Genomic DNA, 11,710 nt, shown 5'->3' with positions numbered 1-11,710 from the left:
TGTTGAGAAGCTAAGCTTAGGGATCATTGTAAATTATCAAGCAGAAAATGAGGTCTGTCTATAATATAAGCTGATGCTACAGGCTGATTATTACATTTTGGTGCTAGTTGCACTAGTTTCTGTGCTGCCATGTAGTTGTTACCTGTTTTAATGACTAATCAGCCTTATACTCAAATCCCAAGATTGGAGTGCTGTCACAGGTCTGTATCACCGGGTTGGTGTCAGGTGCCTTCAGGTGTCGGGCTCAATACTGCCCAAAAAGCCCAAAAATTGTATATCACAAAACAAGAGACCTGCGGCACAACTGTTGCAATTGAATAAGTGATTAGTATTTATTCATCTCATAAAAAAACGGCAACGTTTCGGGCCTCCACTGTGCCCTTTATCAAGCCTTATACTGTGACATTTATATTCTATGTGTACTGTATATTATGAGTTGGTCCCTAAGCTCAGACAGTGACAGCAGCACAGAGCATGTGCAGTGAATCAGCAGAAAAGAAGACGGGCAGCTACTGGGGCATCGTTGGAGGCACAGATCTTCCTTGCTAAAGGGCTGTGGTTGCCTTGGGCTGGTACAGAAGCCCAAAACATAATGTACAATATTTCTAGACTACTTTAGTTTAACTTTCCTTGTGCTTTAACTCAATTCCCTTTCCACGCCTAGAGCACCAAGATATGGTCCTGTTTGATGATCTTAGTTCAGTTACTGGAAGCAATTGTCACCCTAGCCCCTGGGAAAACCCCAGGGCTAGACAGCCTCCCGACTGATTGTTACCTAAAATATGGGAAACAACTAGTGCCCCTCCTTCATTCCCCTTTTTAACAAAGTATTGGATGGAGAAAGCCAATCTCAGACTATTGGGCAAATTTACTAAAGGGTGAAGTAACTAACGCAGACAAAAATTCGCCAGCGAAGGAGATAGACTCTAGCAGTAGTTCACTCCCTAACGCCTGGCAAATTTACACTCTGGCAAATAGACGTAACTCCGCAAATTCACTAAGATGCGTATTTTACTGAAGGTTACCTCGTGCGCGAGACGCCTTCACCACCTCAGACCAGGCGAAGTGCAATAGATTAGATTAGATAGATAGATAGTTCCTAAAAAAATAGTTGAAACGCTAGCGTCTTTTCCTTTTTCTGGGTGACAGGCTGAAAAAAGAGCGTAACATTTTATTGGGGTAACTGACTTCCCCCAATTTCCTAACATATTGCACATAAACTATACACTGGGCTCATGTGTAGGGCAATATAACAACTTTATTTTATTTTTTTAAAGTTTCCCAGGCTTGTGTAGTGTAATGTATTGGCTGCAACATATACGTCCATTCAACTTTAACTTCCCACTGTATGCAAATTAGGCAACGCTAGCTCAACTTCGCTTTGCTTGGTGCAATAACGCTAGCGCAACTTCACCAGCATTTGGCGCCTTGGACGCAACTTTGGATTTTAGTGAATTAGCGTTGTCCTGGCGAAGTGTTGCGCTGTGATCGATGCCGTCGCTGACTAATTTTCGGAGGTTAGTGAAGCACTTATAATAACCCTTATTTTCAAACCCGGAAAAGACCACTAGCTTGTGCCTTCTACATGCCAATTTCACTACTCAACATAGATGTTAAAATCCTAGCCAAGATACTTTCCTGAAGGTTAAACCAAGTTATAGCCAAATTAGTGTCCCCAGATCAAACGGGCTTTATACCAGGCCGCGCCACCGATAGCATCCGTAGACTATATACTAATATGTCTATAAATCATAGCTCTGTTCTCTGACAATGAGAAGGCTTTTGACTCCATTGAGTGGAGCTTTGGGTATTGGTCCCAACTTTAGAAAAATGGTCTCGGCACTATATCATAATTATATAACCCTTGTATGAACAAACCAAAATATTTCATCCTCCTTTCAGCTCAGTAGAGGCAATAGGCAGGGGATCCTCCTTTCACCCCTGCTGTTTGCAATAGCAATGGAACAGTTTCCTTCTCTGTTAAAGAACACGCCAGGGGTTAAAGGTCTGAAATTGGGAACAGTTACAGAAAAGTTGTCAATGTATGCCGATGATACTATATTATTCCTAGAAAATCCATATAATACACTAGATTCAGCCCTCATGGTAATCAATCGTGACACTAATAACAATGGTCTAACCACCATCAATTGGTGCAAGTCTAGGATCTTCCCAATCGATACTTTCCCTTGAACAACCAGACATATCATGCCCCCCTACAATGGGCATCCTCCTTTAAATATCTTGCAGTCCACATCTTTAGAGACCTGAATAAATACATTGACCTTAACCTTATGCCGCTAACTTTACTTGGACAGATAAATCTCTTTAAAAGATTTACTCCCCAAATTTACCTATGTATTCCATCAAGTCCCCCTTCTTACCCATAGTAGGTAACTAAAATCCATGCTATCAATACTGTATTCTGCCTCTTCTCAGGACAGCATTAACTACCTTACAACACCCCTGATATGGGCAGTTTAGCAGCTGCCAATCTGTTCTACCATTACCTAACCACAAATCTTGTAACTGCCTGATGGTGGGCTACACCATCATCTGAGGCTCAAGTAGCAGGCTCATAAAAAAACCCTCAAAAACTTCCTCTACCAAGGAACTAAAGGACACCGAATTCTATCTCAATTAACAGTACAAGGCAACAGTACAAATCTGGAAAGCAGCCCTATCGATATTTCCTATAGATGACGCCCATGCTTCCAAACAGCTATGGGCCAAACATAATATTAAATACCTGGGTCACATAAAAGATAAGGGAGAAATATTCTCATTTGACATACTAAAAGCTAGATATAATTTACCTTATAAGATGTTCTTCTGCTTTATCCAACTTAGGTATTCTCCAAAAGCCCAATTTGACAACAGATACATTGATACCACTGGCTGCAGACTAGAAGAAATGGCATTCACCCCAGATCTAGCCAAGCCAGTATCCCAATTAGTCCTTTCTGCATAAACCTAATGCTCCAGTGTATTATAGGGATATGAGACTATGTGACCTGGGATGTGCCACACCTCACACTAGAGATATGGACTGATATCTTGGAAATGCACAATGTGATGTTAATCTGCTCTAAAGATAAAATGTTATAATTCTGATATTTACATAGATCTAACCCCTCACAGATTGTATCTGATGAACCTTGGGATACCTGACATATGCCCTAAATGCAATCACACACCAGATAATTATATCCAACTAGTCTGGGAATGCCATGGCATACAAACATTCTGGAAAATAGTGTCAGAAGAAGCAGTCAACTTTTGGCACTGATAATTTCTACATAATTACTAGACCCTTTAACACATCTACTAAACCAGGTAGAGGAGATCGCCCTAACCCAGTCAAAAGGGCCCTATGTGCTTTCTCTTTATTCAAGCCAAAAGCGACCTTAATTGGAAATCTAACCAACCCCCCCAAAAAAGGAATGGATAGATCTGGTCAATGCCTCTGTTCCCCTTTACCAATTTATGTATTCTAGTAGGAGTTGCCCCAAAAAGTTCAATAAATGATGGTCCCCGTGGATCTCCAAACACTTTCTGTCACTACTACTTCAAAGCGATACAAATCTGCAAAACAGACTCCCAACCCCCTTCAATTGATTTGAATAAGAGACTGGAATGTGAATAGGAAAGGGCCTGAATAGAAAGATATGTAAAAATCAGCAATAACAATACATTTGTAGCCTAGCCTTACAGAGCAATTGTTGTGACCCCCATTTAAAAGCTGGAAAGAGTCAGAAGAAGGCCAATAATTCAAAAGCTATAAAAAAAGTGAGACCAATTTAAAAGTTGCTTACAATTAGCCATTCTATGACATATTAAAGGCTAACTAAAAGGTGAACCACCCCTTTAAAAGAAGTATTTGTTTATCCTTTTCCATTCTATGGGGCAAATTTACTAAGCACCGAAAATACGCGAGCGATGCCTTCACTGCACATCGTCAGGCAAAGCTGCTAATTCACAAAAATCCGAAGTTGTGCTCAGGGAGGCGAAAGGTATCGAAGTTGCGCTAGCATTAATTCATCAAGCAAAGTGAAGTTACGCTAGCGATGCCTAATTTGCATACGGCGCCAAGTTAAAGTACAATGGATGTATATGTAGCAGCAATTACATTACACTACACAAGCCTGGGAAAGCTTTATAAAATTAGTTGTTATTTTGCCCTATACATGTGCTCACTGTATAGTTTAGGTGCCATATGTTAGGAAATGTAGGGGGAAAGGAGGGTGCCCCCAAACAAATTTACGATCTTTTTCAGCCTATCACCCTTAAAAAAGTAAAAGATGCCAGCGTTTTTTGGGACTTAGAAAAAAATTCAACTTTTTTTGAAGCAATCCCTATCTACTCTATTGCACTTCGCCTGGTCTGAGGTGGCGAAGGCAAGTCTGGCGCAATAGGTAATGTTCAGTAAAATGCGCAAATTGGTGAATTAGCGTAGTTGCGTCCCTTCGCCATAGTGCTACTTCGCCTGGCATAAGTTTGCGAAGTAGCACTAGAGTAAGTCCACTTCGCTAGCGAATTTACGCTAGCGCGAGTTAGTTAATCGGCGAAGTAATGAAATGATGTCACGCTGGCGAATTTGCGCTAGCGTTAGCCACTTTGCGCTTTAGTAAATTTGCCCCTAAGACTCTAACTCTAGAAACAATGAAGCAGAAGTCAGTTGTCCTCCAGGTCTGTTAATCAGCAGGCTACATTGCTACATTGTTGCAGAGTCAAGTGCAAATAATGTAAATAGCCTAACAGACACTGCTTTAAATTAGAATTCAATTTAAACATACCTTTAAAACCATGGCAAATGTTTATTAATGTAAAATGGAAACTGGCTTAAACTTCTATTTCCTTTAATTCTTTAAAAAAAATTTTTTTGGATGGTGGTATTTTGTTAATGGTGATATGTCTGATTTTTCAGCTTTATTAGATTAATATGTTAAGTCAAGGAGAGACTATTTAATAAGGAAATTTAATGCCACAATTATTTTTGGCGGGGCTTCAGCCTATAATTATAAGGAAGTTATTTCTTAAGGCTCATGGGATTTTAAACGTTTGTGAGTACTTGCCTACTACTCCCATAAGGTGTATATGGTTTGACCCCTGACTGGCCACATAAGAGATGGTGCTGTGGGAAAAAAAATCAAATTAAGTCTTTTAATTCGATTCGAGTCAATTCGATTTGAGTTTTTGGGTCGATTCAATTCGTCCGAGCTGAGAAAATTTGACTTTATAAATTAATTTCGCCTGGTCAAATTTCGAGTTTATGGGAGTTTTAAAAAACTCACATGAATTTGAAATTCGACCCTTGATAAATGTGCTTCAGAGTGTGATATCACCAAAGGGTGCACCATCTGATAGATGAATATTGCACTATATTATAATTCCCTCTATATTTGTCTCCTCCTGAACTATCTGAGCACTGGCTTTGGCCATACATAGACCTATTTAGGGATATCCCACAAAACAGTCCTCTTGTTCTGCCAGAAATTATCTAAGGATCATGGGTATCTGTGTTGCTCAATGACAAAGATTTATTTATATGTGTAGACACCCTAGAAACAATATTCCTGAATCAACAAACTGAAGAACTGCTAAATAAAAAGCTAAATAACTCAAAAAATAAAAAATGAAAACCAAATGCAAATTGTCTCAGAATAACACTTTCTACATCATGCTAAAATTAAAAGGTGAACAACCCCTTTAAAGCCAGTGAACATTTTTATTCTGTCCATACTTTTGAAAAATAGTGAAGGACCCCAACAGTTCCGTGTGAAAATAAAAACTGGATTAATAGATAGCTTGTCCAACATGTTTCTAATATAGTTAGTTAGACAAAAATGTAACATAGAAAGGCTGGAGTGACTGGACGTGTAAACAGAACAGAATGCAACTTCCTGCTTTTCGGCTCTCTAACTCTGAGTTAGTCAGCAACTTGAAGGTGGGCCACATGGGACATAACTGTTCAGTGAGTTTGCAATTTATCATTAGCATTCAGCTCAGATTCAAAAGCAACCGTTATGACTCATATGGCCCTTCCCCAAGTCACTGATTGGTTACTGCCTGGTAACCAGTCAGTGGAAACCAAGAGAGCTGAAAAGCAGGAAGTAGTGTTCTGGCTATTATGTTAGACATCCAGTCATTCCAGCCTTTATACATTACATTTTTGCCTAACTAACTATATTAGAAATAAAATGCCTCCGTAGCTTTCCTTCTCCTTTAAGTACTTTGTGCAGTGGAAACTTCTATTTAAAGTGTTCAAATTTAAAATGAAAAAAAGTATATTTTTCTAATAAACTTAGTTTAAATGAACTGCAAATAAGCTTTGGGGACAAAGGTGTCTTTCATCTCATGTGATATCAGTGATCTAATGGAATGTGCAGTTGTGGTTTATTATTGTTGTGAAGTGCCAGCAGCACCTGCCAAAACAAACTTTTGAAGCTTTTCTTATGCTCCAAAGAGGGTTGACAGTATTAGTAATCTGATTTTGATGCTAAAGGGGCAGGCTCTATCTACTGCTACACAATAGTAAAAATATAATGCAATATTCCTATACAGTTTGGATAGTGCCTTTTATTTGCTAGTTGCTAAAAAGTATTGCATAGCAACTACTGTATTTATTATGTGTTCATATGTGTATTTCGATTTGTTCTTCCTTTAGAAGTTACACTAAACTTGGGCATATCTGACTTCTAGTGGGCCCTCAGCAGCTGCTGGATCTCCTGTCTCAGTTGCTACACCCCTGAATTAGAGAGCAATAGCACATTCTGCAAAGCCTTACACAGTGACTGAATTCCTAGAGCTGCTTTCTCAGAAATGCTTCTGAAGCTCCCATGAAGGCAACTTCAAAACAAAGAAATGAAGAAAGCACTTTAAAGGCATTTAAAGTACTAGTAACACACACAAACACATGTATTGTAATTTTTTACTTATGCTTATATACCAATGCATTTTACAAGGCTACAGTGACATAACTATTAGGGATGCACCGAATCCAGGATTTGGTTCGGGATTCGGCCTTTTTCAGCAAGATTCGGATTCGGCCGAATCCTTGTGCCTGGCTGAACCGAATCCTAATTTGCATATGTAAATTAGAGGCGGATAGGGAAATCATGTGACTTTTCGTCACAAAAGAAGATTTTTTTCCCCACTTTTTCCTTCCCTGCAGGATTCGGTTCGGTGTTCGGTCAAATCTTTCATCAAGGATTCTGGGATTCGCCCAAATCCCAAATAGTGGATTCGGTGCATCCCTAATAACTATAGAGGAAGCAGACCACATGGGGGGGGCCTACTGCACCCAGAAATCTCCCCTCCACAACCACTCTCTTAAAGAAGAAACAAACCCTTAATAAAAAAAACCCTACCCCTCCCTCCCTCCCCAGCCTAGCTGCCCCCGCGCATCTGCAATTTTCTTGAGTTTTGGCGTAGGGATGCACTGAATCCACTATTTGGGATTCGGCTGAATCCCCGAATCCTTGATGAAAGATTCGGCCGAATACCGAACCAAATCCTAATTTACATATGGAAATTAGGGGCAGGGAAGGAAAAAGTGTGAAAAAAATCTTCTTTTGTGATGAAAAGTCACATGATTTACCTACCTGCCCCTAAAGGTGGGAGAGGTGGAGAGTAAGGGGTGGCTGTGTGCACCAGGCCTCGCTGAAGCTTTTTTTTTTGCAGGGGGGGGGGCTAGCCCAGTCCAAGGGTAAAACTTAAAATATAGAGTCATATGAGTATGTGCCCATTTGGCATGAAACACGTTAGGCTATACATGTCCTAATAAAGATTTTTTTACTTTTATTATAATTTATAATTTGTTACTTCATTACTATTATTGGGTCTCTTCTAATCTATATTTTAAGTTTTGAATACTTGATTACCCTTGGACTGGGTTTTTTTGTATGAGACCATATTGTTATTATTACTCTCTAAGTTTGTACTTTTTCGCTTGATTTTGGGAGCAGAGCTACATACCACTATTACTTTATTTAGCATAATTTATATGCAGCAGCTATAGCTAATAATTAAACTAATTTTTTTTTTTAAGTACAAATTTAAGTTTTCCCTCATAAGTAAAGGCTTGTGTGCTAGACAAATCTGGTGCACTTTGGAAATACTGTATGGATATAAGCTATGGGAAATATAAAGGTTTGTCAAATATAGCTTTTCACAGTGGCGGGCGATCATTACCTAACAGCTCGGCTTAGGAGCTAGCAGCTCTTCTATGTCACATTAAGAGGGTGTACGCTGCTGTTTCCATACATATTCATAATTTATAATGCATTACATAATTAAAAGACTGTCCTTTCCAGTCCTGAAAACCTTTCAATTACCTGTATCAGTCTTACCGTACAAAAAAGGTGTATAGGAAGCTCGATTATCACAAGTGACAAGATCAAAATGATAAAATGCATGAATCAGTTGCAGGCTCTAGAAGCAATTCTTGGTAACTCTAGATCAGCTAACAAAATCACACAGATCAAATTCAGCATCTGAACTACTGAGCCCAGATCAAGGTTTCTTCAAGAGAGTCTGTTATGGAAAGCAAAGTCATATAATACAGTACATGAAATACAAGATGATACCAGTGCAGGTTATGACCATGTCTTGGCATTACATGATACATCCTGAGAGTTTTTTTTACATGCTGTACCTAAAAGTGAATCAGTAACAGTAGACAATATGAAAAGGTCAAAGAAAATGAATCTGTCCTTCCTCTAGTTATTGATTATCATACCTTCAATAGGCCCAATAAAGTAAATGCTTTGTATGCAGAATAGTTACATTTATATTAAACAGCAGCTGAAACATTGTTTAACATCAATTTTATGGCTGTCCTTTGCTCTTCCTTTTTCTCCACTAGAGGGTGTTGAAGCACAGGAAACTTATATGAGTTCATGTTTTGCGTCCCCTGTAGTAAACCTTTTCAATTTAACTATCCCTTATAACAGTACTATAAATGAATTGCTGTTATGCAGATACTCCATAAGGTGCAACATAGCTTTGATCTCAGTGTCCTAACTAACAAAGCTGAGTCCTCAAGTTCTATTGATAATGATGTTTTCCAATGAATGGATGAAATGAATGCCCTCCATTTAGTTTTGACTTAACTTTTGCAATTTGCTATTTAAGGGATTTAGAGTGTATGCTATATGTCAAGCATAGAGAAAAAGGAGTAAACATGAAATAAATCTGCTCATATAACTACAGACAAATATGTAGAAATGTCAATTACATATACACTGTAAGTACAAAAGAATCTGGACATCTGCTTGTCCAACATCTTTTTCTGGAACCAAGGGTATTACCTTGGCTTTTCTGGGAAGGCTTTCTACTAGATTTTAGAACATGGTTGGGGGCATTTGATTCCATTCAGGCCACATGAATTTTAGTGTGGTTGAGCCCTTTTTTGGGGATCTGGTCTGGTCCCAGCCTACTTTCTGATTCACACCATAGGCAATATACCCACTATGCTGTTTGCTCCTGCACCTACACACAACCAACTTACTTTGGCCCACCCCCTGCACACACAGTTTTCAAAGTGCACACAAAAGATCATGATTGTACACAGCCACAAACATTTCGCACAGGTGTTCACTTGGGTTCATTTGTGTAACTACCTGTCAGCTGATCCTTTAACCACAGCGCTTTCCTCTTCATACCTCCCAATGGTCCTGTTTTTGGCAGGACAGTCCTGATTTTGACCTGCAGCCCCGGATTATTACTGAAATGTCCTGACTTTCTCTTTGATCTGCTGCACTGAACAGCCAAAAAAGATAACGTTTCTAAAACTTTAATAAACAAGAGGCTTTTAGCATAGATCTCAGAATACGTGGCAGCTGCATACTTACATTTGTAACTATGTAAGATAAGCAAAGATACTGACTTGCACCTCAGACCCTAAAACCCCTTCAAGCGTTCCATAGTCTGCCAAATTTTGTAAAATGGATGCGGTATTTAGGGTGTGGCTATAAAACGGGCGTGTTCAAAGACATTTTTGCAGCGCTCCTCAGGGCAAATCTTTTTATCCCTCTTTCTGTTTTCCAAATATTGGGAGGAAAGGTATGCTTTATTAAAGAATGCCAGTGTAGGAAGTTGGTCAATTTGGTCAATCCACTTAGGGGCAGATTTATCAAGGGTCGAACTTCGAAGTAATGGGAGTTTTTTTGAACTCCCATAACTTCGAAATTTGAATAAAAAAAGACCAATCGGAATTCATTAAACAAAATCTAAGTTTTTAAGTTTGGGTGAATAGGCCGTATTCGAATCGTTCAAATAAAAGTTTTAGCGCATTCGATCGAATTCGACACGTGGGGGCACATTTACTTAGCTCAAGTGAAGGATTAGAAGGAAAAATATTTCGAATTTCGAAGTATTTTTTTGGCTACTTCGACCATCGAATTGGCTACTTCGACCTTCGACTACAACTTTGAATCGAACAATTCAAACTAAAAATCGTTCAATTTTTATTCTATAGTCGAAGTACTGTCTCTTTAAAAAAAACTTCGACCACCTACTTCACCACCTAAAACCTACCGAGCACCAATGTTAGCCTATGGGAAAGGTCCCATAGGCTTTCTAGGCAATTTGTGATCGAAGGAAAATCGTTCGATCGATGGATTAAAATCCTTTGAATCGTTAGATTAGAAGGATTTAATCATTCGATCGAACGAATTGCGGTAAATCCTTCAACTTCGATATTCGAAGTCCAAGGATTTAACTTCGATGGTCGAATATCGAGGGTTAATTAACCCTCGATATTCGACCCATAGTAAATGTGCCCCTAAGTGTGTACAGTATATATATATATATCTGATAAAGAAATTGCAATGAAAGCAGGGCTTCTTATATATTGCAGTTTCTTTGTTATCAGCTTTGCTGTGTTGAGCCCTCTTAAATCTAAACAACTCTCACCTGCTCTATTGTCTATTAGCTATAAGATGGGTATGCAGAGGCAGATAAAGACAGTAAAGAAAATTTGTGACCAGATTGATTTAAATTACAACACATTTGATATTAATGACCTTAAAGATGGCCTGTATTTACAAGCAGGGCTGGAAGTCATTGTGATCACTTGTGGTAACTACGTTGACGAACCAGCTTACACTAGCGGTAATTTTAGCGAGCTGTGAATATTCTGTTTGAGAATATTCATACTATAAAATAGTCTTGTTTTATGGCGTTTATTATGGCATGATTCATGGCCAGATATGTATCTTCAAAACTGCTAAACTTTATAGATATCAAAAACACAGTTTACAGATTTCACCCAATCAAACATGTATGAATCATATAAATCCACAATTCAATACATCCAGTCACAAGACCCCCTGCCAATAGAATCATGTAAAAAAATTTATAAACAAGTTTTACCTATAAATCTGTGTGCATCATATAAATGTAGTTTAATCTAGGCTGACAAAGCCTTTGGTCCCTCCTAGCCATAATAGATCGTCTTTCAGCTGAAAAAGCTGTTGTAGCAGCAGACAAAAGAATAATCCAAAACATCTTTGATTATCCTGTCACTTCTCTCTTCTCCTGTCATGAATGACAACAGGAACAGAATGATGGGCAAAACAAGGTGTTATGGGATATTTCCTGTCCCCTTGAGAATTTTATGGCTAAAAAATAAATTACCGCCACTATATAGATGGCGGTAAAATGTAGTGAATATTCTGTCTTTCGTACATTTCTCTGTTTAGTAAAC

This window comes from Xenopus laevis, chromosome 5L, assembly GCF_017654675.1.
Source record: "Xenopus laevis strain J_2021 chromosome 5L, Xenopus_laevis_v10.1, whole genome shotgun sequence".
NCBI classification, from domain to species: domain Eukaryota; kingdom Metazoa; phylum Chordata; class Amphibia; order Anura; family Pipidae; genus Xenopus; species Xenopus laevis.
This window is presented reverse-complemented; position numbering follows the sequence as displayed.